Source organism: Zea mays, chromosome 8 (assembly GCF_902167145.1).
Source record: "Zea mays cultivar B73 chromosome 8, Zm-B73-REFERENCE-NAM-5.0, whole genome shotgun sequence".
Taxonomy (NCBI): Eukaryota; Viridiplantae; Streptophyta; class Magnoliopsida; order Poales; family Poaceae; genus Zea; species Zea mays.
The window spans coordinates 131,191,000-131,197,016 of record NC_050103.1 but is presented as its reverse complement, the minus strand read 5'-3'; positions in this window follow the sequence as shown (position 1 = coordinate 131,197,016).

Sequence of the window (6,017 nt, the reverse complement as noted above, 5' to 3'; positions counted from 1 at the left end):
GCTAATCACTAAAGCCTTTTGTGGAATTGGAGAGGATTTGATCTCTTTGGTGTGTCTAGAATTGAATGCCTAGCTCTTGTAAGTGGTTGAGAAGTGGAAAACTTGGATACAATGAATGGTGGGGTGGTTGGGGTATTTATAGCCCCAACCACCAAACTTGACCGTTGGTGGAGCTGTCTGTTCGATGGCGCACCGGACAGTCCGGTGCACACCGGACATGTCCGGTGCCCCAGCCACGTCACCAGTTCCGTTGGATTCCGACCGTTGAAGCTTCTGACTTGTGGGCCCGCCTGGATGTCCGGTGCACACCGGACATGTACTGTTTACTGTCCGGTGTGCCAGTATGGGCACGCCTGACTTCTGCGCGCGTTGCGCGCGCATTTAATGCGCCGCAGGTAGCCGTTGGCGCGGAGATAGCCGTTGCACCGGAGTTGCACCGGACAGTCCGGTGCACACCGGACATGTCCGGTGAATTATAGCGGACGAGCCGTTGGAGATTCCCGAAGCTGGCGAGTTCCTGAGGCCGCTCCTTTTTGGCGCACCGGACACTGTCCGGTGTACACCGGACAGTCCGGTGAATTATAGCGCGAGTGCCTCTGGAAATTTCCGAAGGTGGCGAGTTCGAGTTGGAGTCCTCTGGTGCACCGGACATGTCCGGTGGAGCACCGGACACTGTCCGGTGGCACACCGGACAGTCCGGTGTGCCAGACCAGAGGTGCCTTCGGATGGCCCTTTGCTCTTTTGTTGAACCCAACTCTTGGTCTTTTTATTGGCTAAGTGTGAACCTTTAGCACCTGTATAACTTATATACTAGAGCAAACTAGTTAGTCCAATTATTTGTGTTGGGCAATTCAACCACCAAAATTATTTAGGAACTAGGTGTAAGCCTAATTCCCTTTCACATACCCGCGAAGATTATCCATATCCGCCCATGACTATACCCGCGGGTAAAATTTTGTACCCGTGCCCGTACCCATCGGGTATCGGGCAGGATATCGGGTATCCGTCGGGTATAGCAGCTTGGTGCATTCTCCCTAAATGAAGTCTAGTGCAGTTCTGAGCGTCGCACATCGCCATGATCACCGGAGGCACGTAATGTTGTTGCACAGTGCAGTCGTGTAGATGTAGCCCTGGACATGTGTTGCTAATGTTTTTTTGTTAATAAACTTCCAACTCGTCAAAATTGGAGAGTAGCTAGCATAGTCGTCTAGTGTATTAACACTCTCTTAGCTCAAGTACTTGTACTAGATAGCACTGGTACTACGTACTGGCACTTTATCAAACATACTGGCACTAGTACTAGAACCAGATCAGAAGCATCAGCAGACAGGGAGGAATGACAGTAGGATGAGCTGTCGAGGGTGGACGGCTAGCTAGCGTACTGGTAGGTTGAAAATCTAAAATCACTATTTTCGGATATCCGTCGAGTACCCACGGGTAAGAAATCAAATCCGTACCTGACCCGTAATAAAATCGGGTCGGGTACGGGTAAGACCCACGGGTCAAATTTCATGCCTGAACCCGTACCCGACGGGTCGGATATCCGACGGATATCCGAACCCGCGGGTAAAATTGCCATACCTAACCCCAAGGAATGTCACCTTGTGACCGTCAAGCGAATTCTTAGATATTTGGTTTATACACATTGCTTCGGGATTTGGTATCCAAAGGGGTCTACCTTTGACTTAATTGGATACTAAGATTACGACTATGTCGGGTGCAAGGTTGATAGGAAGAGCACATCAGGGACTTGTCAGTTTCTAGGAAGGTCCCTGGTGTCCTGGAGCTCTAGGAAACAAACTTCTGTTGCCCTATCCACCGCTGAGGCCGAGTATGTTGCCATAAGACAGTGTTGCACGCAACTGCTTTGGATGAGGCAAACCCTCCAGGACTTTAGCTACAATCAGCAAAGTCCCACTCCTATGTGATAATGAGAGTGCAATCTGCTTGGTGGATAATCCTGTTGAACACAGTCGCACTAAGCACATAGACATCCGGTATCACTTTTTGAGAGACCACCAGCAAAGGGGAGATATCGATATTTACCATATTAGCATCAAGAATCAACTAGCCGATATCTTAACCAGACCTTTATATGAGAAAAGGTTTTGCAGGTTGCGTAGTGAGCTAAGTGTCTTAGATTCGCGTAACTTGGATTGATCTCTAACATACATGTGTTTTATGCCTTTGATCATGTTACTTTAAGCATTAATGTCTTTACATGCTTATTTTTTGTGCTCAAGTTATACAAGTCATCCCCGGACCTCACAAGTCCTTATGCAAATGATGCACATGTTTAGGGGGAGGATGTGCTATAACTTGACCCCTTGATACTAATATGTTTGCTTAAGTGATTTTGACACAGTCTCAAAGTTGAATTGAAAGGAAAAAGATGAACTTGGCCAAAGAAAGGGTTTCCATTGCATTCCGGTATCAATGTATCTTGTCCCAAGTTCTTCTCTATGTTCTCATCGTCTTTTGATCTTATTTGACATTTTGGTGAGGCAATGGGATTTTTGGGGGCCTTCGGCTTCCGAAGGTCCTCAAAAACATAATTTGACAATGTTTTCCAAGTGAAATATGTGAACATGTATCTTCGGATTCGGATCATGAACGTACAGAGCATGGTCAGGATGAAGCCTGAGCAAGACGAAAGGTGATTATGACGAAGGACAAGGTAATCACGAAGCTGTGCGCAGGAAAGCTTCGGCATGGCAGCAGAAAAGGGGAACCGACTTAAAGATGAAAAGGCAAATTAGACCTCAAAGAATTACTATAGAGTTATTAGCAAATGTAAAGGGCATGAATGTAATTTTACATGGGTTGCGTCCCTTGCCTATAAATAGATGAACAATACTCTCGTACTGTTCACGCTGACTTGGCATTCACTTTTTGCATCACGCTTGTACCCTTGCTTTCCTTCAAACCGAAGGTACATTTATAATTTGTTATTGTTGATATGGTAATGTAAATAAAAATAAGTTGATAATAATGTTTAAGTGTTTATGTTATTTTTCGTATCTTGCATATGAATTCTTCTTCATCATTTATTGTGCTTACGAAGGTTTTTCCTTCACAACCTTCGTCCGGAATTCATTATATCCGAAGGGAAATAAAGTCTCAAAGGACGAAGGACTTTAAAATTTAACACTTTTTATGTTGCCTTGTTCTTAACTCTTAGCATTTGAGAACAAGTCCCCAACATTGGCGCCCACCTCCGGTGAACTCACTTCCACTTTTTGAGTTTCGAACACCTTCGGCAAGCATAGACCTTCGTCATGCCGCCAAAGAAAGCTTCAGCAACAGGGGCTGCCGCTCTGCAGCCGCTGGACCCCAACCAGGAGACCCTCTCTCTTCGGGAGGCCTAAAGCCAGAAGAGGAAGGCCACCAGTCCAACGCCTCAGGAGGATGACTTGGATCAAGAGATTAGAAATATGGAGATGCTCCACCAGCAGGTCCAAAGGAAGAAGGAAAAGATGGCTAGGCTAGCCGACTTGCAGAGGCAGATAGACGAAGCCTCCGAAGAAGTTCGCCATCTTACTCAGGATGAGCAGAACCGAAGGCCTCAGCACAGAGAGCTTCATCAGGAGGGCTTCTTCAACGAGGAGGATTGGTATGAGAATTTTCATCATGGAAATTTTGCTTTTGATGATGTTTCTCCTCTGTCAGCAGAACTGCAGGCTACACCTTGGCCTCCGTCTTACAAGCCACCTCAACTCCCCATGTACGACGGACATTCAGATCCGAAGCAGTTCCTGATGAGCTACGAAGCAACAATATCTTCCTATGGTGGCAATACTGCAGTCATGGCGAAGTCTTTCGTTATGGCTGTCAAGAACGTTGCACAAACCTGGTACTCCTCCCTTCGGCCAGGAACAATCACATCATGGCAGAAGCTGAAGGATATGCTGATCACCAGTTTCCAAGGGTTTCAAACGAAGCCGGTCACCACTCAAGCCTTATTCCAGTGCACCTAAGATCACGAAGAATATCTTCAGGCGTATGTCCGAAGGTTCTTACGCCTGAGGGCACAAGCGCCAACAGTGCCCAATGAGATTGTCATTGAGGCCATGATTAAAGGGCTTCGGCCGGGACCTTCAGCCCAATACTTTGCCAGGAAACCCCCTAAGACTCTGGAGAAATTGCTTCAGAAGATGGATGAATACATCTGCGCTGACAATGACTTTCGACAGAGAAGGGAGGAAGCTTACAGATTCTCCGAAATAGCCAGGGGCTTCGGAGGGAGGTTTCATCCCAGACATGTTAGATCGATTCATTCCACTCAAACTGATGACAGGGGAAGCCAGCAGCAGAGGCCGCAATATTCCTCCCAGGCTTCGGGGCAGCAGCAGAGCTATCCTCGGCCTTCAGCTCCAAGGGGCAGAGGTGCCAGGGGCTTTAGAGGAAGATTTGGTGATCAGTCCAGGAAAATTTATTGCTTATTCTGTGGTGAGGACAAGGGTCACACCACCAGGATGTGCCATGTTACCATCCAGAAACAAAAGGAGATAGCAGAAGCTGCAGCCCAACAGAGCCAGCCGAAGCAAGTCATGCATACTGCTTCGTACCATTCGCCTTACATTCCAAAGTATGTAGTCAACCACCCTGCAGCTTCTGTTGCTTCGGCAAGCCAACCTCAGGCATCTTGGCAACAGCCTCCACCGCCACCACCAATGCAACGAGGCCATCAGCTAGAAGGGAGTCAGCATACCCATCTCCAACGGGACTTCAGAGAAGAGTCCGAAGCTCGCACAGTCAATAGTACTGTGTCAGAATCGAAGCATATTTACTAACAAATATCCTACCTTGGCAGCAGTTTTTGCATTCAGTATCATTTTCTTTTTAATAAGGAACAATTATTGAAAGCCTAAGTGCTTCTTGTCGTTTTCAATTTCTTGTAATAGCTTCGTTTTTGCCACAGTAAAAATATACCTTCTCCGCAGAATGGCGAAGTTACCGAAGCATAAGAATTTATGGTTACAGGAAGAACCTTCGAAGTAACAAAAAGTCGTTCTTAAGGGAGCGCAGCGTAAGTTCTCTGCTCAAAAGTCGTTCCGAAGGGAATGCAGAGCTTACAGCGAAAAATAAACGCTGATTCCGCTGAAAGTAAAAGGCGAAGAAGCTCCTAAGGGAGGCTTACAGCAAAAAATAAACGCTGATTCCGCTGAAAGTAAAAGGCGAAGAAGCTCCTAAGGGAGGCTTACAACGAAAAATAAACGTTGATTCCGCTGAAGTAAAAGGCGAAGAAGCTCCTAAGGGAGGCTTACAGTGAAAAATAAACGTCGATCTTCGGCAAATATCATTTTGCATAACATCACATCATCACATCATTTGCATAGCATAACATCATACATCATATTGCACCAATGATGCAAGAAGGGGGTTCAATGTTGATATTCGAAGATTGTTTCGAAGAAACAGTGCCAAGGCACAAGAATAATTATCTAAGAAGCATACCTTCGTCAAACTCTGAAATGAAAAGATCTATTGGTTACTGATTTTACGACGATTGGATGTTTTTATGCAAATACGGATATTATTTACGAAGCATGAAAAGAAGGGAAGGTGTTTTTTCGCCGAAGGCTCAAAAAGCGGTATATATGTAAAGTTTCATGCATCGTAAAGAATTGAACCATAAATAGCTTATATTTTACATTCAAAGTTACAAGATATTACACATCTTGTTCAACAAATATTACATTCCAAATATTTTTACAATAACATCTAATCTTCCCTTAGAACTACTTCTGCAGCTTCGTTTAGTAGTTGATCAACAACTTTATCCATGATAGCTTCAGCCATTTTTCTAATTTCGTCGTCCCCCTTCGCGTGGGGGACCGCCGATGGCTCGGCTGGCTCTGAGGGAGGAGGAAGTGCGGCTATGTTACAAAGTGTAAACAAGTTCGAAATCAAAAAATTACAACAAAGAGCCAAAACTACTAGTCAATACCTATTTGCCCTTCGAGATCCGCACTTTTCTCAGCGGCCTCTGCTACTTTTCTAGCGTCATGAATACC